General features: G+C 34.6%; 1 protein-coding gene across 1 annotated transcript in view; it reads right to left on the bottom strand.

The window, feature by feature from the left end:
• The window catches only part of rho-5 (rhomboid-5), a 464881-nt gene that overhangs the window by 74151 nt on the left and 368206 nt on the right, over nucleotides 1-22524 (bottom strand). The gene's annotated exons all lie outside the window — the stretch shown is intronic.

Genomic DNA, 22524 nt, shown 5'->3' with positions numbered 1-22524 from the left:
TCATACAAGTGAATAATACTTAAGATTTTCTTAAAATGTAGTTATAATTTTAAGAAAATCATACATTGAAAAACAGCTGTAAGGTGCAGATACAGGTGCAGAATGATGATATAATTAGGAAGACAATATGCAGGAATAATAATTATTGATAAAAAAAAAAAAAAAGGAAAATAATAAGCAGAATGAAGACTCTACATCTTTATCTTTTCTAAACTTGTTAATAATATCTAATACTTAATTTACTCTAAATAAATTATACTTAAAAGTATACTCTTATTTTCATCCTTATTTTACCAAGGGTGGGCAAACAAGTTTTTCATGTGAAATATCTTTGTGACTAGGCTACTATACATGAAGAATAACTTCATAAGTAACAAGGATATAATTTCTTCTCAAATATAATTCATTCTCCTTTCCAGTGAGGAAAAAAAATGCTACATGATATAAATTTAATTGCCATATAAAGCAACATAATTATCCATTATGTTGATTTGTTTTGGAAATGTTTAAATTAATCACTAGAAAAAAAAAATTACTGTAGAAAATTTTCTCATGAAAAATATCAAATAATAGGGTTTTGTTTTAAATGTGGGTAGGGACGTTTTCCATGACTGATAATCATGGGATTAGGTATGCATGTTTTGCCTCACATAATGGATGATAGGGTAGCAGTGTTACTTTACTAGGGAATTATTATAGAAAAAGGCAATTTCTTGTTGCTTTCTTTTGTCCAACAGTATTCTACATCTGCAGATAAGTGTGTTCATGGGGAGGGGGGGGGGCTTTGCTTGTTTTGAGAGATGAAGAAAAACTCAGTTTCTGAAAGACAAAACTCTCCACATCTGTATGAGACATGGAGAATTTTGACTGAGCTACAGATGCTCATGATGAAAACAGTTCAGTAAATAACATTAACAAAATAACATGCACTTGTGCAAAAGGTTAACTTGAAAGTGCCACAGGCAATTTTACTTTCAGGGACATTTCTTCATTTATGTGTTTCATGCCAAATCTCTTAATTTTAATCCAATTCTGCTGTTTTGCATCAGAAGATGCAAAACAGCAAAACAGTCCGCGATAATAGAAATGATCACGGACTGTTCTGAGTGCTTTTGTGTGTGTGTGTTATTTTTTTTTTAATGCTTAATTTGGCCTTTCTGAATTTTCAAGCAATTCTTAACTTGAAACCTCAACTTTATTCAATTTTTGAAAAACTGAACAATGTGAGATTTAAGTCAATTTTGCATATTTTTCATTGAATTTTATTATTTTTTTTAATATTTTCAAAAATACTTTCTCATATTCTATGGAGCATCAGAAATGATTTTCAAATTATGTACAGTGAAATCTTCAGATAAAAGTTGGAATTCAGTCCTTCCAAATGGACTGCCAAATTGTACCAATTAAAACATAAAATGCATTATCTTGTTAACCAGTTATGAATCACAAAGACATTCAAGCTTCGTACTCTACTGATTCTTTCTATGGAAGCTCATTTTACTGAGAAATATTAAAACTTCAATTCTTGTATAAATTAATTATAAATACTACTAATAATTTAATTTTTAATATTCATCCTTTCAGTTCATTTCATAATAGTTTATCTTGTCATCAAGGATTAGGCATTTGTTTGTTCTAGCTTCACAGGTCTGTTCTTGCTGCCTCTCTCTTTTTCTCTTCGGTCTGTATTTATTCACTTATTTTGGTAGCGAATATCAATCTCTCCATCCCACATAGATGTTCTTTTCATTTCTATCTATATTCCTTGATTTTTTTTTAAGTTGCTAAAGAAATTTACCTAGCTAATGTTTTTATTTTTTATATGATCTAATTTTGTAGATCCTTTAATTCCTCCCCCCCTCCCCCGATTTAAATTTTTATTATTATTGAGTAATTACATTGCATCTCATTCATTTAATTTTTTTCCAAAATGATAAAACTGTAAAACAATGACATCCTATGTATAACCCAAGGGCATGAGCTCACCCAGGTTACAAGAAGTATAACAATTAGACACCATAAACAGTACACAGAAATATTGACAATATATTTAGAGAATAATAAAGGGGTGCTTAAGGGTCAAAGCTGTATAACTGAGAGGAGACCTCCATATAGCCTTTAGAGGAATGCAGAGAACCAACTAGGGCTTCTAAACTAATGTTCAATCCTCACCTTCTCGTGGTGCAACCTGCTGGGTATCTACATACTGAACGAACGAGGATGGGCTGGCAATTTGGGATTTAGCTGACCAAATTGTATTCTTATTGGCTTAAACCAAAATACAAAATGATGGTACAACATGACAAAATTTCATACCAGCTGGAGAGTCGCTCGGTTAAACAAGGCCCCTGTTGTTTTTGCCAGGGAACCAGGACGAACAGCAAAAAGTCAACTACTGAAACAAATCTGAAAACACATCCCAACTCCACACCACCAGAGTTAAAGATTGGTACTATCAACATAAGAAACCTGAATGGCAAAGAAATGGAGCTAGCTGAGGAATTAGATAAGTACCAGATCGACATAATAGGGGTGACTGAAACAAAAAAAGACCAAAACTGGTGAGATCTTTCTGAGCAATAAATACAAAATGTTATATTCAAGCAATGACAATCAAGGAAAAGAAGGAGTAGCCATAGTATTCAACACTAATTAAGAGGCTAATCTTCTTGAATGGCAGGCAGTCTCAAGTAAAGTGATGTGGGCAAATATCAGAATGGAGAACTGGACAATGAGACTTATTTGTGCCTATGGTCCAACAGAAGGTTCTACTAAGGTAGAAGTGGAGGAATTTTTTGAGGTTTTAGAGAAAACAACTGACAAAATGAAAAAGAAAAAGTTGGTCCTTGTTGGGGATTTAAATAGCAGAGTAGGAAATGATTGTCAGATATACAAAAATATTTTGGGAAATTTTGGAGAAAAGAGCAAAGCTAATAATAATGGCAAATATCTGTTGGATTTCTGCTTAGGACATGGACTGGTTATTACTAACACCATGTTCCAACATAAAAATGTGCAGAAATTCACATGGAGAGAAGAGACAAGGAATAAGAAAAGTCTCATTGACTATGTTATTGTTGATAGTGATGTTTTCTCTCTGGTGCAGGACACCAGAGTGTACAGAGGATTTGAAATTGGAAGTGATCACTATTTAGTCTTGAGCAGGATAAAATTGAATTTCATATTGAAAAGAAGAACATGTAAAAAGTTTTTAAAGTGAATAAAAGTTGAGCAGCTCTCAGATATGAACTGTAGACTTAAATACACAAAGATTATTGAAGAAAAAATGAAAAAGTTTGAGAACAGGAACAAAACCTTGGGTATTCAGTGGCAAGCCTTGAAGAAAACCCTGATTGATTCAGACAGAGAGGCATGTGGTGGGGTTGTCTGCAAGGATAGAAAAATCAGAACTCCATAGTGGACACAAGAAGTGAAGGAAAAGAAGAAAGCATATCAAAAGTTTTTGTCAAATAAGTCCACTTGTGCTAATAGAGAATACAGAGACAAATGTAAGAAAGCTAAACACTGTGTAAAACTAGCTAAACAAAAGTCATGGGAGGACTTTGGCAAGAATATAGAAAATAAGTATCAAGAAGGTGGCAAAATATTCTGGAGGTTGTTGAAGAAGCTTAGAATTGGAGGAAAGAGTGCTGTAAAAGGAGTTAGAGATGATAAAGGTGACATGAAAACAGGAGAAAAAGAGATCCTTGAAGTATGAAATAACTTGTTCGAAAAATTGCTAAATGAAACAAGCAGTGATAGCACAATTGCAAAAAAAACACTCAACCGGCATACAGTCAGGAATACATATCCATACTTGAAGGAGAAAAAGCCATCAAAGTCTTGAAATGTGGAAAGGAACAGGAGTAGATGATATTCAACCAGAAATGCTGAAGTATGGTGGTATAAACGTCTTACAGTGGCTGCACTGCATAATTCAGAAGGCCTGGACAGAGGGACGAATTCCTGATGATTGGAGTAAAGCTCTCATAGTAACCATATATAAAAAGGGAAATAAAACTGAATGTGAGAATTACAGAGGTATTTCCCTACTGAGTGTTCCTGGTAAGATTTATGCTAGTATACTTGAGAAACGGTTGAGAAGAAAAGCTTGGTGAAGAACAAGCTGGATTCAGACCAAATAGAGGCTGTCAGGATCAGATCTTCACTTTATTTAAGTTTTGTGGATCTGGAAAAGGCATATGACAAGGTGCCAAGGGAGAAGCTATTCAATATGCTACAGTTGTATGGTGTCAATGAGGCATTATATCAAGCAACACTCAGTCTTTATTTGAGTTGTAAGTCAGCAGTTAGAATTGAAGGAAGTACAGGAAAATGGTTTAATGTTAAATCTGGTGTGAGACAAGGATGTACATTATCCCCTCTGTTATTCATTATCTATATGGATCACATTATGAAGGAAAGTTGTATTAAACATGATATCAAAATGGAGATGTTAATGTAAGCTCTTTGCTTTATGTGGATGATGTTATACTTCTAAATAAATCCGCTACAAGTCTGCAAGATTCCCTGACTAAATTGAATAACTGTTGTAATAGATATGGTATGAAGTTCAGCAATAAAAAGACAAAGACAATGAAAATAGGCAGAATCGTTGAAAATGTCAACTGCTTTATGAACGGAGAACCTGTGGAACAAGTAAAACATTTCAGCTACTTAGACACAATTTTCAGTGAAGATGTTAAATTAAATGTGGAAATAGACAACAGAATCAATAAAGCTGGTATGGTAGGCAGTCATTTGAATAAATTCATATGGAATAAGAGAGAAATTAGTCGGAACACTAAATTAGCTGTATACAAGACAGTGTTCAAACCAGTTTTAGCTTGTGGATCTGAGTGCTGGGTCAGAAGTAAAACACTTCACCAAAGACTAGAGACAGATATGAGAGTCCTGACAAATATTAGAGGCGTGAACAGATGGCATCAATGGCAACATCATATGAAAAAATGAGATTATTATTAGGAAAGAACTTGACATTGTCAGCATCCAGGAATGCGTTACCTGAATTAATATCAGGTGCTATGGTTAGAAAGATTAGCAAAACAAGTGTTCTCTAGCAGGTTGGCAGGAAAATGACCCAGAGGAAGACCAAGATATAGGTGGATTGATACGGTACAAAGTGCTTTAGGCGATAGAAATATAAGGTCTGATAATGTTGGAGTCTTGACAAGTAACAGACTGATTTGGAGGAAAATTGTAGATAGGAAGTTGGTAATGATGTAAATTTTTCATGTAGTATTATCATATCCTGTAAACCCCTTCAGGGTACATACATGGCAGGAATTTGATGATGACACACACACACACAAACTTATATGTACACATGAAATAAGAACAACGAAGTTCGGTAATTACTTGAATATTTTGTATTGGTTAATTTCTCTTTGTATAAATTGGTTAATTACTTATTATACAATTATTCTAAACAAATTTTCATTATTCTTATAAAAACTTAGGTACTGTCTAATTAGATTTAAATCTAATTAGACAGTACCTAAGTTTTCTGTTGAAATACACCTACCAAACCATTCTATTTCAATCACAAACGTCTATCACCCTCATAATACAAATATTCATACAGACACCATTGAAAAGCTAAGCCAATCTCCAAGTGATAGAACCATTATACTTGGTGACCTAAATGCAAAAAGCCCAACGTGGGGCTCCTCCGATCTAGACCATAAAGGTCAACAATTAGAAGGTCTTACAGATTTGGAACTCACAACAATCAACAATGGACAGAACACCTATCTTTCTGAAACTACGTGAACTGAATCTGCTATTGACACCACAGCTATTAATTATAGCATTGCATCAAGTGCACAATGGAAAATTTTGGGAAATGCCATCAGTGACCACAGACCCATAATAACAACACTAAACTTTAAGATTGATCAAGAACTGCTAATCAAAAGGACATGGAACTTCAGAAAAGCCTACTGGACAAGGTGTGCTCATATCTTGGAGAGCCTCTGTCAAGATGAACCTGTCTCTGGAAACCTTGACAGAAAATTACAAATCCTTACTTCACACATCAGTAAAGCTGTCAAAGCAACAATACCAAGAGGCAAATGGAAAAATACCTGGATACCATACTGGAAAGATCACAATATTGATTCAATAATTACAGAAACAGACAATATCAACAAGCAATTCAGAATTAATAAAACTGCTGAATACAGAAAGAAATTAATGGACATAACACACAAAATAGAGCAGGAAATTTGGAAGTGCAAACAAGAGAAATGGGCAGAGCTTTGCAGTAACCTGGATCCAAGAAAAGACAGCCAACACTGGAACATTATTAGAATCCTAGATGACAATATCAAAAAAGAGAACCAACAGAAAACAAACTTCATCATAAATGCTTGGAAACAAGCTATTACAGATCAAGAAATTGCAAACACACTGGCACAAACATATTCAAACAACTCCAAACTTCAGTATAACAGAGAGACAAGACCCTCAATAAACTCACAAGTAAAATACTAAAACAAGCAAGAACATACCAAACTAATGACATCTTCTCCGAAGAATTTACACTAAGTGAACTAAATTCATAAAGCATGAAAACTGCAACTAATAAATCCCCTTGTATTGATCTTATCTTTGGTCACATGGTCAAACACCTTGGCAAAAATGCCAAAGAACAACTACTGGACATTCTCAATACCTCTTGGCAAACAGGCAAACTTTCAAAAGAATGGAAAAAATCAGTTATTGTACACATTCTGAAACCTGATAGAAATGCTGCAGAATGTCAAAGCTATAGACCTATCGCATTAACTAGCATACTCTGTAAAATTTTGCTGCAAGATTCATACACTCCAGGCTTATGCACTGGTTGACAAAAAATAAGAAAATCAACTACTACCAAACTGCCTATAGAGCCCATCATTCGACAACAGATCAATTATTCCACTTCTGCCAAACAATAATACACTCATTTCAGGAAAACCAACAAAAAAGACAACTACCATTTTCCTTGATATGACTGCTGCTTTCGATCGTGTTTGGATCAAAAAATTAATACAAACAGTACATGATATTGGAATTAGAGGAAATGCTTTGATCTGGATTGCTGACTTCATTAGAGGAAGAAAGATCAAAGTCAGAATCAATGCAGCAATATCAAGAGAGTGGAGAACATGGGCTGGTGTTCCCCAGGGCTCAGTATACTCAGTCCCTTACTATTCCTTCTATATGTCAATACATTCATTCCTACCTTACAGAAGACACAAAAGTCACTTACTATGCAGATGATATAGCCATCTGGCACACTAGTGCTAAAATCAAAGGATCAGAGGAGATTCTAAACAAATCCATGAGAGGATTAGAAAAATGGTCAGATGAACTTAAACTCAAAATCAACCCAGACAAAACAAAATTAAGCACTTTTAGTAGAGACAGGAAAAATACACATTCCTACAATCCCAAAGTCATGATCAACAACAAACTAATTGAAAAAGTCACAAATCCAAAATATCTTGGTATTACGCTTGATCAGGAATTACGTTTTGCACAACACATTGCTATCACTTGAAACAGAGCTCTAAAAAAATTAAATGTATTGAAAAGGCTTTATGGAACAAATTGGGGTGCAAAGCCAAATATCCTCAAAACTACTTACAGTATACTAATAAGGCCAATAATGGAATATGCAGCACCTGTATGGTCACCTTTGGCCTCATCGGTAAAGAAAAAATTAGACAAAATACAAGCAAAAGCATCAAAGATTATCAGTGGAGCAGTCTCATCCACTAACAACATCAGAGCCCAACAGGAACGTGGGCTTGACCTGCTGAAGGACAGACAAAAATTTGCCACCATAAAATTCATAAATAATATCAGAAGCTACCAAAGCGATCGTATCTCCTTAAAAACTTATGAACATTGGAATCAAAAATGCAGACTTCACAGATCATCAACTTTACAATATGATGACACTATCAGGAAGGAAATAGGTCTTGATCAGCTAAATGCCCACATAAACAAAGAACCTCTATTTTCCAGTCCTTTTACCTTCAAATACCTCTATAAATCTAAACCTTATCAAACTCAACTCTGTACAAAAAAAGAACCAAAAGAAATGCTCAAAGAAAAAGGCCTAAATACTATCAACCTTCTTTCATCCTCCAAACAGGTTATTTGTTATAGCAATGGATCGTCAGACACCAATATGATTAATGGAGGTGCTGGTGTTCTCCTTCTACTCCCAAAAGGCGAAAAACTTTCAATAAAAGTTGGATCTGGGAGAATCACTTCCAATTTTACCAGCGAACTTTACATAATAAATAAAGCACTTGAAGCCTACTTAAAATTATCATCATCTCAACAGTCTGAGGGAATTATAATTTACAGTGACTCAAGATCAGCTATGGAGGCAATCAAAAATGCCAATACCAAGCTCACACAAGACACCCATAAACTCTTAAATCAACTAAAGGGTTTAGGAAAAAGTTGCATTTTACAATGGATTCCTGCTCATGTAGGCATCGATTACAATGAAGCAGCTGATAAATTAGCAAAAGAGGCCAGAGAACTCAACCAAGAAACTCACATGATAACTCTTGCTGATGCTAATGCACTAGCAAAAGCTAAACTACTTCCATTGAAATCAGTGATACAACATCAAATCATAATCAAATTCCTGCCATGTACCCTCAAGGGGTGTACAGGATATGATAGTACTACATGAAAAAAAAACTACATCATTACTAACTTCCTATCTACAATTTTTCTCCAAATCAGTCTGTTACTTGTCAAGACTCCAACATTATGAGATCTTATATTTCTATCGTCTAAGGCACTTTGTACCGTATCAATCCACCTATATCTTGGTCTTCCTCTGGGTCGTTTTGCTGCCAACCTGCTAGAGAACACTCGTTTTGCTAATCTTTCCTCGCCCATTCTGTTTAAGTGACCATACCACCTGAGATTAGCTCTGCTAACGCCTTCTTTTCCTTGATTGTCATTGCCTGAATATAACATTTTGTATTTATTGCTCAGAAAGATCTCACCAGTTTTGGTCTTTTTTTGTTTCAGTCACCCTTATTATGTCGATCTGGTACTTATCTAATTCCTCAGCTAGCTCCATTTCTTTACCATTCAGGCTTCTTACGTTGATAGTGCCAATCTTTAACTCTGGTGATGTTGAGTTGGGGTTTGTTTTCAGATTTGTTCCAGTAGCTGACTTTTCTCTGTTCGCCCTGGTTCTCTGGTGAAAACAACGGGGGCCTTGTTTAACCGGGCAACATCCCAGCCGTCATGAAATTTTGTCATGTTGTACCATCATTTTTTATTTTGGTTTAACCAATAAGAATACAATTTGGTCGGCTAAATCCCAAATTGCCAGCCCATCCTCATTCGTTCAGTATCCAAGTAGATACCCAACAGGGTGCACTACGAGAAGGTGAGGATTGGACATTAGGTCAGAAGTCCTGGTCGGTTCTCTGCATTCCTTTAAAGGCTATGTGGAGGTCTCCTCTCAGTTATGCAGCTTTGACCCTTAAGCACCCCCATGAAATTCCGTAAGCACAACATCAAATTCCCGAAATCAATGCTGACAGAAAGACCACCATGGTAGCAAGACTACGAACTGGGCATTATAGAGGAAGATCAATACAGATGATACGAGAACATATAGAAACTGCAACAACTGCTCCAATACTGAACTGACACCCGCTCACATCTTTACCTGTCCAGCAATTGCAACGGCCTTGCAAGAAATAGATCCTCCTGAACAACAGCTCTATACAAACAAAATCATTGACATAGCCAAAGCTTTTCAAGGAGCACACGGAATCATCTAAGACTCTTCAAAGGACAAGACAATAACAACAACAAATTTCTCAAATATTTAGAGAAAACTGGGAGTAATGAGATTATAGTTTTTAAGATCATTTTTGCATCCTTTTTTATATACTGGTATTACTATAGCTTTCTTAAATTCTGTTAGAAACACACCAGTGTCATTATTGATAGATTGAAGGTAGTCATCAAAAGAGTTATCAGATATTCCTGGCACTCCTGCACAATGCTGACATTAATACTATCATGGCTTGGAGCAGGAGAGTTTTTAAGTTTTATTATAATATTTCTGATTTCATTCTCACAAGTAAGAAAAAAAAGTACATTGAACTCTAATTTCTTTTAAGTCCTCAATTTATGGATGGAGTATTAGGAATATTTACAAGTTTTTCATTGGCAGTTACAAAGTAATTAATGCTAATGTTAATTACTTTGTAACAAAGTAATTAACACTAATGTCTGATAACATTCTTTCACTGTTTAAATCTATATGATTGTTGTTCTCATTACTAAGTCTTGGAAGTGTCGGTTCTTTGGATATTTTGATATTTGAACAACGCGGGTTTTGGTCTAACATGGCTTTTATTATTACACTAACATTGTCAACACTGACGGCAACTCCCGGGCGCCGCAAGTGACAGTTGAGAGCCACGTTTGTGAAGTAGTTATTTGATTAGCTCTCACATAGACACATTCTTTCCCCACAGCATTTTATTATTTACGTTAATATTAGTATTTAATATTTTTTTATTATTTAAGTATGAATGAAAAGAGACAAAACAAAGAAGACACTGTTGGAGTAACAAAAAAACGCAAGTGGTTGACATTAGAGAAGAAACTTGAAATTATAAAATATCATGAGAATGGCGCTTCGTTTGCTAAAATAGCACGTGAGAATTCAATGAATGAGTCATCTGTACGAACAATTATTCAGAGCAAAGAAAAGATTAAACAACATGGAATGAGCACCGCTTCTTATATGTCAAAAGTGATCATGAGAAATCGATCTTCTACAATGGAAAATATGGAATGCCTTCTAATGATTTGGATTGAAGATTGTAATCAGAAAAAGATTCCTTTGAGTCAAATGATAATCCAGGCAAAAGCAACAAGTCTATATGACAAAATAAAAGAAAATGAAAGCGAAAATGAAGGAGGTACAACCAGTGAAACTTTTATTACAAGTCGCAGGTGATTCTACAATTTCAAAAAGCATATGGGACTCCATAACGTAAGAATCTAAGGTGAAAACGCAAGTGCTGACACTGAAACTGCAGAATTATTTCTCAATGAATTGAAAGAACTTATTGAGAAGGAAGGCTACACAGATGATGAAATTATTAACGCTGATGAGACTGGCTTGTTCTGGAAAAGAATGCCATCGTGCACATTTCTAGCAGAGAAGGAAAAAACACAAGCTGGGTATAAAGTGTCAAAAGACCGAATGACACTTTTACTAGGAGGTAATGCATCAGGTGATTTAAAATTGAAGCCACTGTTAGTGTACAGAGCGGAAAACCCAAGAGCTCTTAAAGGCTTTACAAAGAACAATTTACCTGTTCATTGGTGTTCGAATAAAAAAGCGTGGGTGACTCGTTCAATTTTTGAAGACTGGTTTAAAATTTGTTTTTGCCCTGAAGTTAAAAGCTATTGTAAAAAGAATGATATTCCTTTCAAAATTTTGCTTTTATTAGACAATGTGCCAGGCCGTCCAACTCTATAGACTGACTTAAATGAAAATGTCAAGATTCATTTTTTCCCTCCAAACACAATATCAATTCTGCAGCCAATGGATCAAGGCGTTACTCCACTTTCAAGGCTTACTATTTAAGACGAACTTTTGCTCAAGCTATTAAAGCTGCAGAAAAAGATTCATTGACTTTGAGTGAATTTTGGAAGAAATTTAACATAAAAGATGCCATTCAAAATATCTATGAATCTTGGCAAGAGGTGACTCAAAGCAACATAAGAGCCGTATGGCATAATATCTTGCCACATTGTTCAAAGGACTTTGATGCCTTTGCAACACAGAAAGAAAGAGGAAATCTCAACAGAAATTGTGCAGATGGGCAAAGATCTTGGTTTTACAAGTTTAGATTGTAACAATGTGAACGAATGTATTGATTCTCATTCAAATGACCTGGATGATGAACCCCTTTTGTAGTTGGAACAACAACGAGCCTATGAAGCAAAAGAAGACGTAGATGACCACACTGATGTCATGGTTGAAGAATTTTCCTTTGCTGACCTTTCAACTTTTGTGAGAAAAATCGACGAAGTTTCTGACATTCTCATAAATGCCGACCCGAATTTGGAAAGAAGCATCAAAGTGAGACAAAGTCTCAATAATGCCATCAAATGCTACAGAGACCTAGTACTTGAAGAGACAAAGAAGACAAGGATGGTTCAACAAATACTAAAAGACTACTTTAGTAAAAAGTAAATTACTGCATGCTAAAATTGAAGCAATATTTGTTTTGTTTTCTACAACTTTTATATCAGTTAATAAAAATAAAATTTTTTTTTTCATTTTTAAACATTTTTATTATCCTAAATTTTTGTAATAAACAAATTAAATCGAAAACCTTTATAAATAGACCTTGAACAACGCGGTTTTGCATAGCGCAGACGCTTCTTGGAACCAATTAACCGCGCTATACAAGGTATTCCTCTATATTGTTTACGAATTTCCATTGTTTTTTTGGGACTACCTTCACATTTCAAAAATTCATTATGGTAATACTCGTTTTTTCCTTCTTTCAATTTTTGGCTTACTTAGTTTCTATAATATCTCTGAAGTTATTCTCACAGTATTCATTGTGAGGGTATTTTTGTGTTTTTTATACATCTTATCTCCAAGTTTTATATATTATTTTATGTCTTGCATTATCCATGGTTTAGCTAATTTGCACCTGTTTCCTTGGAGTAAGACAGTGGCGTGTTGTATTTCAGTATCTAATATGTTAATGAATTTGCAGAAATTAATCTGAAATCAATGCATCATCAGCACTGATTTCCCGATTGTATTTGTTCCCAGGATATATTAGTACTTAATTTATGTTTTAGCACATTGTAGCTTATTCTAGGATACTTGATGCTGATGTCTTTTGTGTCTTTAAAATCATTTTCATTTCTGCTGCCTATGTTTTACTCTGATCTTTCCTTTTTAAATCAATATTCTGGAACCATAATAACAGTTGGAGTGGCCATTACTTCATAAAATTTAATTTGGATTTCTCGTCTTGTTTCGCGTCAGATTTCTTGAAAATTTATTTACTTTTTCATCTGTATCTTTGTTTCAGAGATATGTTATTATCAACCCAATAACCTGATATGAGGTAATACGGTCTTGATCTTAAAATGCCATGATTTTTGTTTTCTCTTTTGTAATCTTTAAATTGCATTGTTGACTTATTTTATTTAAGTCATACACTGATTTTTGAAGGTCATCTATGATATAATCTGATCATACGCAAACAGTATTGAATTGATAATAAGAACCCTTGTTAGCTGGATTACCTTGTTTTATTATTATTTTCCATATTTTTTCTAATTTGATTAATCTACTGAATGTAACAACAGCAATAATAATGTAACAGTTTTTCTATATCATGCATATTTGACAGCTGAATATTCACCTCATTTTCACTAAATTTCCCATCTACGATTCAAGAATATTGTAAGATCATTTAAACCTCCTCAACCATTTTCTATTTCACAGCTAATGAAGTTAAAAAAAAAAAAAAGGAAACATTGACAACAACTCACAACTATAATATTTATAACATTGGATCATTAATATCTGCCTCATATGCTAGGTGGTAATACTAAACAAAAAACATCTCAAGAAGAATACCATTAGTTGGTATATGCCAATGATGAACTATGCATGTATGGCCAACTCCGATTTGTGAACATTGCTAATATACTTAAGTCTAGCCATAAATACTGTTACAACTTGACCTGCGAATAAACCTTTATCAGTAAATCATTTACAGCTTTTAACATATACAAGCCACATGTATAATATAACGTGCATATAGCAGCACTCGCAGTTCAAAATGTCTCTGTTGCCCTTCATGCACGCCCAAAGTCTGTGAGGTCACACATCAATGGCAGCATGTACAACCAATGGAAACGCTGCCATTGCTTGCTCCAAATCTGCCTTCAGGCTGACAATGCTGGGGTGTCATTTCTTGTAGGCTACTCTCTCAAGCTCTGACCACAATTTGAAGATTGTTCAATGAATACAGATCAGGATTCCAGATGGTGATATGTTATCTGGCACATTTGGCTCCAATCACTGTTGTGTGGTTCTCGCCTTGTGTGCAGGAGCTGAGTCCTGTTGGAAGGTCTGCTGTCTTCCATAAAACAAGCTGTTCTTCAGGGACTGCACCACAGGTTCCAGCATGGTGTCTTGATGCACTTTAGAGAAGGTTTTGATCTCTTTCTTACAGAAATGCAACTTGGATATTCCCTGATAAGTCTTCCCCACTAAATAATTACTGATGCAGGGTGATGACCTCTCTGAATCCAGAGTGCTGTGTGACCATTTGGGACACATGCCTGATCATTTTGGGCAGTTAAATAACTCTTCAGTGGTGAACATTTTCTCATATGTGAAGAGTATATCTCTGTGTCTGTTATTAATGTACTGTTGAAGAAGTGCCTTTGATTTCATCACCCTCTGCCGCATAAGTTGTAGTGTCAGGACTCAGAATAACAATAGACTCTCATCCTCCAGGTCATCACAGTTAGTGCACATGACATCATTATCGTTGAAACATTCATCTCTTGTGACATGATGTTCTGAGTTCTCACAGGATTATGGCAGAGGTATGCCTTCACAGCCCTCACAAGTTGTTGCATCCTAATGCAGTGAGGTCGACCTGTTCTTTGGCAGTCAGATGTCTTCTGTATCGTTATAATGGTCAATGGTCCAATACACAAACATCCTGCTGATCCCGAGTGTTTTTACTGTGTTAAAAATAACAGATGGCTGCATTCCAACCTTGTGAAGTGCTATTACAGCTACATGGTTCTCATAATCTCCCCACTGTGTTTGTAATCATATAGCTAGACAATTCTCTATCTACTGATAAATACGTGAATGTTACCTGGGCACAACACAAGGGTGTGCGGATGTTGTAACAGTATTTGTAGCAAGACTGTGTATATATATAATACAAAATTCAATAAACTCAAGTTTGCTGAATTTTGAAAACTATTACATAATATAAGTTAATTTTATATGCTTATATATATATATATATATATATATATATATACTAGCTGACTCGGGACTCCCACTGGATACCGAGCGCGTCCCCAAGGTAGTGGACAGGGAAAACCCTGGCTACCATCCATTGAATATTAGGGCAGATCAGAATATACTGAATAAAGAACAGTGGTTTTTGGGACTGGCAATCTCATATAAAAATTCCATAAAAGTTGCCATTCATCAACCTGTAATGGCGCAGAGTGATGAATTACGGCCCCAATCTTTGGAATATTTTTGTAACCTGATCATGCTGCCATTGGAAACTAGACCCCTGTAACTTTAAGCTGTAGAACTCTGAGCAGTGAAGGCACGGCTAACTGAACTAACTGAAGAGCTAAAGCAACTAAAATGGGAAATTCTTGGACTGTGTGAAGTTAGATGTAATGGAAATTCTTCAATTAAAAAACAAAGACATACTGTATTACAGAGGCCAAGATAAGGAAAGAATCTCTGGAGTTGGATTCATGATTAACTAAAAATTGAAGCACGATAGAATTTGACAGTATATATCTGATCGAATAGCAAGCATTGTTGTCCAAATCTCAAAAAGATACACTCTTAAGATCATCCAAGCCTATGCACCAACAATAAGTAATACTGATGAAGAAATTGAAAATATTTTTCATGATGTATTTCAATACAGTAAAGGAAAACATCATTTCAGAATTGTAATGGGAGACTTTCATGCTAGAATTAGTGCACAACAATCAGATGAAAGCTCAATGGGAAATTTTGGATATAGCATAAGAGATAATAGAGGAGCAAGGATAATAGAATTTACAGTAAAAGAAAACCTGTACATCATGAACTCTTTTTTCAAGGAAACAAAAACACATAGAAAGTGGACATGGAAAAACTAGTGAAACTGACTTTATCCTCAGCAATAAGAAAAACATCTTTCAGGACTGTTCTGTTATAAACACCTTCAACATTGGAAGTGACCTCATACTGGCTACAGGAACACTGGTATCTGCTTCCGCTGTGTGCAGATGGCTTCACAAAGGTAGTTGGTATGATGGCAACCAGTAGTCTGTGTGCCCCTTTCCCCATGCTACAGAAGAGAACATTTGAAATGAGCCAGACTCCAGATCAACTTGACCCAAGACCATAGGCATCAATATTGTTTAGAGATGAGTCCTCATTTGCTCTACAAAGATGCTCTAATCTGGAGAGAACCAGGAACACATTATCATCCCTCTAATATTTGTGAAAGGGATACATATGGTGGAGATAGTGTGATGGTTTGAAGAGACATCTTGTTGGGTAGATGCACCAATCTATGTGCTTCCTAGTGGAACCATGAATGCTGCAACTTATGGCGATTAGGTCCTGGACCTCTATGTTCAACTGTATGCAGGTGCAATAGGGGAGACATTTACCCTATAACAAGATGATAATGCTCGTCCTCACTGAGCAAAGCTCATGGACCAATATCTTCAAAGAAGAGACTATTGTATATATGGACTGAGCAGTCAGGCCTCCTGACCTTAATCCTATATGGGATGCTCTAGGTAGACATGTTGCTGATCTCGAATCACAGAATTGCATAAAAATTCATTATACAATTTTTTGAGTTATGGTTATTTTTCTTTGTTCCTTAACTTATAGAAACCAGTATACTTGCTCCTCCAAATCAAAAAATTAGAATAATCAAAGAAAATGTGTTGAATGATTTGCAATTCTAATTTATTGCACAGAAAATAATTATTACCAAATATGAATTGGCATTATCTAAATCTACGTAGTTTGTAGATTATATAACCATGTAAACACATAAAAATATAATAAAAATTATAAGAAAACTGTTATTTGAAAACATTCACAAAATTAGAATAATTTTTAACATGGTTCAAAATATTAGAATATTCCAAATTTTTTTGAATGGTTTTCAGCTGTGGAACTGACTCGTGTGTGAGGAATCATTTGCTAAACATGGGTTGAACAAGTGGCATATCAGAAACTAAGATGTTTCATATTGTGTCTCTACACAAAGAAGGCCAAACTCAACAATCTGTAGCTAAGGAAATGAAATGTTCTCAAGCAAGCATGAGTAGAGTATTGAGACAGTATTCTAATAACTGGAGTTTTTAAAATAATCGTTGCAATAGCAGTCAATAAGTAATAACTACATCAAGAGATGAGAGGATATTGAAGAATATTGTGAAGAAAAACTGCTTCCAAGGTATTTTCACAGGAGATGGAAAGGTGTGAATGTGTCTAAATCTACGATGTTGAGACAATGTCACAAATTGGGTTTTAAATCACGTGTGCCTAAGTCAACGCCACTTATGACTTCCAAGCAAAAGGCAGCTAGATTGCAATGTTGTAGGCTCAAGAGGACTGGAAAAAGGTACTTTTTAGTGATGAAAGTATGTTTGTGTGTTCCATGCTCATCAAGGGATGACCATGGAACACATTGTAATTCCATTGTAATACCAATGTAATGTGTTTGGCATCTTAAGCAAGAAGCATTTGATAAAGAGTGCATGAAATGTTCGGGGATGTCACGGTATGGGCTTGTACCATACCATGACATACCCTGCAGAGGGTCCAGATAGGTTGTGTATTGTGTACAAAAGAGTCACTTTCAAAGTGTACCAAGAAATTCTTGAGCACTTTATGTTACTGGCAACGGAAGATTTATATAATGGCGATTTCCTTTTTCAGCAAGATTCAGCTTTTTGTCACATTTATCCGCTACTAGATGGCTCAAAGAAAGGCAAATCAATGTAATTCCTTGGAAGGCAAACTCACCATATTTAAACCCCATTGAGAATTTGTGGGAAATTCTGAAGAAATGTCTTTAAGAAGTTCTTCCAAGAGACAAAAATACCCTTGTTTCTCGTCTGTAGACCATATGGGCATGTTTTCTGATAAAAAAGACTGTGAACCGCTAATAAATGATATGCCCAACCTTTTATGAATGATCATAAAAGCTAAGGGGGATGCAACAAAGTATTAATTATCATGTTGTTTCCCTTTGACTGCAATCTGTAATTTTTATGCATTTATTTTCACATTATTCTAATATTTTGAACCACATTAAAAATTATTCTAATTTTGTGAATGTTTTCAAATAACAGTTTTCTTATAATTTATGTTGCATTTTTATGTGTTTACATGGTTATATAATCTACAAAGTATGTAGATTTAAATTATGCTAATTCATATTTGGTGATAATTATTTTCTATGCAATAAATTAGAATTGCAAGTCATTCAACACATTTTCTTTGATTATTCTAATTTTTCGATTTGGAGATGTAGTAAGTTTGAAATGGCCAAAATCATGTGTGAGCATCAGAGAAGAGAGATCCTGACTTTGCCCCTCACTTCACACCCATTTCACTATGCAGTATGAATGATGTCATATGTGGATGTTATAGATAGAAAGACGCAGTATCTTCTCCATTTGGAGGATACACAACAGTCAAATGGTTTCTGGCTCAGCTGGTGAATAATTCTCCCAGTGTGCAAGAATCCAAATGATATGTTGAGACTAGGATCATACTTAGGAAAAATCGAGTAATTTCTTGGATGCACAGCACTCAAAAATGTTGATGCTGATGATTCTCAATTTCTCTGTAATATTAATAGAACACCAAAATAATAGCTAGCAATCATCCTGTTCTACTGGATTTGTTTGAATTCCCATACTGTTTAGAGTGGGCTTACACATAAGTGATAAAGATGCTCAGAATATACCAAAACATAAAAAGTAAAAAATAACAAATATGTTAAATTCTTTTATACATTAATTGTTTTCTAATTAATCAATGTTCTAATCAATCCCAATAACCAAACACTCAGTAATCAATCAGTAATCAACAAGAATTTCAAATGCATGACCAGACAGCTGCATGACCTTTACACAAAGAAAAAATTAAACTGAAAATAAAATCAAAATACAGTAGCACATGTTTAAACGTTATACAGATGTCAGGAAATAGTCAAAAATATTAATCATATTACTAATATTAATAATTATCAAAAAGGAAGACTAATGAAATTTGTACACTAATAATATTCTGGAGGTTCGATGATTTGTGTAGATCAAAGGTTTTCATCAAATGGACAAAGGAGTGCAATGCATTTTCATCAGCAAAACCATGTACTAGATTTTCAGTCAAATGGAAAAGGTTATTGATAGAAGAAAAGAGTAATAATAAAAAGACAAAGAGAGGCTTGTGGAATACTGACATAATTGCAAAGTTTGAAGATAGCCTGATCAAAAGCCTTAGAGATATCAAGAGTACCCACTTGAAATTCTTCAAACTATTTCCAAAGGTGGAAAACAATCAAGAAACAACATATGAACTCAATTATAAAAAAGATGATTATTAACTGGCTTATATTTTTGCTGGACTTCAAACCAGCATCTTCAGAGAACATTACATGTTACAGTTAACATGTGACAATGAGTAAGTGAAACAATTCAAATTGTAACAGACAAATTTAAAGTCCTAATTTGTCACCTTCAAGTTGTGAAAAAGAAGTATTACAGCTATATATGAATTGATCTTTAAATAAGTTTCTCAAATTTTTGGAAAATTAATGCAACCAATATTTGTTCAGGTTAGGAAAATGCTTCATAGCTGACTAAAAATAATCTTTCTGACCTGTAATAACTTCTGCAAAGCACATTGGTTCCAACCATGGTCTGCCAGTCCAGACTTGCCATAATAATAGTAACAAATGTATTTTTTATGTTCTCCAAGATGGATGTTAACAGATCTTCCTGTCTGTCCATAGTAAGCAAGTCACAACACATGGAATTTCATACATTGTGGGATATGCCAGGGGATGGAGTTTATCCTTAGGAGAGCTGATCACAGTTGCTAATTAAACATGTGGTTTGAATGTGATACAAAGGTTACATTTTTTAGTACTTTGACTATCTTTTCAGATGTACCTCAGACAGGGAACAGGAATAGTGGTATTTTCTTCTTGTGTGTTTGAGAACAGGGAAATAAAAGGAAAAAAGATAGTGAACTAACTGAAAGCTGGGCGATTAATGTGTCAAGAAAATGCAAACAGTTATTAGATTCTTTTCCTACTATGAAGTGAATTTTGGGGTGTTAGCTCTTTAGGTAGGTAACAAAAGAATCCAAAGTATATTGTCCATGAGGCCAAATGGCAAACATATCATCAACAAAGTGTAACCACACTAAAGCCGTCTATGTACCTGTGGTAAGTATTTTGTTTTTGAAGTGTTCCATGTAAAAGTTAGCAATGGAAGAGGGGGGGAGGGAATATATAGAAGTAGCATTAGTCTGTTTGTAGATTTTTCCTTGCCATGTCAAGTAACTGCATATATAGTAAATTTGAATAATTTGAAGATATTGGAGATTAGAATTTATCAAATCAAGAGTGTCTATCAGTGGCACATTAGTAAATGTAGACATCACATTGAAACAAACCATTATGTCTATATTTTTACAGATGTGATTTTTAACTAGTGATTTGAAATGGAGAAAATTTTTTATACAGGTAGACAGTTGCTAATAAGAGAATGAGTGACTTAGCTAGCTGTTGGCCAAGTTTATAAGTAGGACTGTCTATGCTATCAACTATTGTGCATATGGGAATATTAGATATGTGCAATTTAGGTATCCTATATATTATTTTTTGTTGATAATTTCTTTGGGCCAAGAAGTCACTTTTTTCACTATATTAATTTATTTTCATGGTATTCATTAGAACACAGAATAATAAGAAAATAATTAATATTTATTAACTTAGCTGATATTTCACTGGTATTATATCCAGCATCTTCAGAGCACAAGAACAGTTTGTCACAGTACACAAAACAAAAAGAATTTGGTATAACAGTGAGACTAGTTTAAAAAATTGTAATGCACAACACAAGGAACTAAAATCCTAATTAGGTGCCATCTATGTTGGAAAAAGAAAGAAAACAAGTATTAATTACATCTTAAAATGACCATCTCCCAGATTTTTGGTAAATTTATATACCCATATTTGTTGAGGTTTGGAGTACGTTTTAAAGCTACTATTGATTCCAAAAACAATCTCTCTCTCTCTCTCTCTCTCTGATTTATGACTTTTTTTCTTCCATTTGATCCTGTGTGAAAGGGTATCCAAGGCATAGTCTGCTAGACCTGACTTGCCATAATGATAGTGCCAGATGTATTTTTTATGTTCACCAAGAGAGATGTCAACAGTTCTTCCTGTCTGTCCATAGTAAGCCAGGTCACAAGAACAGGGGGACTTCATATATTCTGGGTATTTTAACACGAAAAGGCTTGAGTTTGTTAACTGTTTCTTTTGGAAGTGACTTCTTTTTTCAATAAGTTGCAAACTTTATTCTTTTGAGAGTAAGTAGGATCATGATCTATTTTGCTTTCATACTCAGCTAAATTCATCACCACAGTTGCATTACTTTTGTCTGCTTTAGTAGTAACAATATTGTTATTATTATATTGCTCTTTTAAAGCACTGATTTCCCTTTTTTTTGGAGGGGGGTGCCTTGGAATGGATTAAGATGTTGGCCACATCCAAATGAATGGATGTGGCCAACATTCAAAAGAAACCATTATTTTGGGTTTTGGAATTTGTTTGGGAGTAATGACAAAGTTATGTCCTCAACTGAACGCAGTAACAACTTCATCAATAATATGGTAAATAGAACTATCACTTAGGAGATCCTACATTTTTTTTTTTTTTTAATTTGTTATAATCCAATTGACTCATGATAACTGTGGCAATACCCTTATCAGCTTTTGTGGAGTACTTGAGTAGAAGATGAGGGTTAATGGTTTCTCCATATTTAGAAAAAACTGAAGTGGGCAAAACTAGAGAGTAATTAGATGACAATGATTTGTCATCCTTTTTATGAATGAGCTGAACATAAGCTGGACATTTCCAGCTGCAAAACAGATACCAGCAGAATAGAGGAGAATAAAAGGGCAACACAGAACAGGAGTTGACTCTGGAACACAAATCTTTGGTTGTCAATTAAATTATACTAGACAAGAAATCATATTCTTGTTTTAATTTTATCTTTACCCAAACAAAAGCAAAGTTTGTGCATGAAATATCTTCATGACAAGGCTACTTGAATAAAGAGGCTGTTGATTGTGCATTATCAGATAACTGACATGAACAGCTTCTACATAAAAGTAGCCTAGTTGTAAAGATACTTCATATATGCAAATTCTGCTTGGGTAAAGGATTAAAACAACAGAATTTCTTGTTGAGTATAATAACAACATGGGAAAACTTTCTACTGCAGTCTCTGATCCAGCATATTTTAATAATATAGAAATACACATCTCACTGCTTGTATATGGAAAATATATGACTTCTGCATTGATTTAATCTCCCAGGTCTAGCTCTCACTAATAAGACCACAATAAAAGTTGAAACTGGTCTGGGTAGTGAACCTTCC

This window comes from Typopeltis vanoorti, chromosome 15 (genome assembly GCF_054136105.1).
Source record: "Typopeltis vanoorti isolate ZY-2024b chromosome 15, IOZ_Tvanoo_1.0, whole genome shotgun sequence".
Lineage (NCBI taxonomy): Eukaryota > Metazoa > Arthropoda > Arachnida > Uropygi > Thelyphonidae > Typopeltis > Typopeltis vanoorti.
This window is presented reverse-complemented; position numbering and strand designations above follow the sequence as displayed.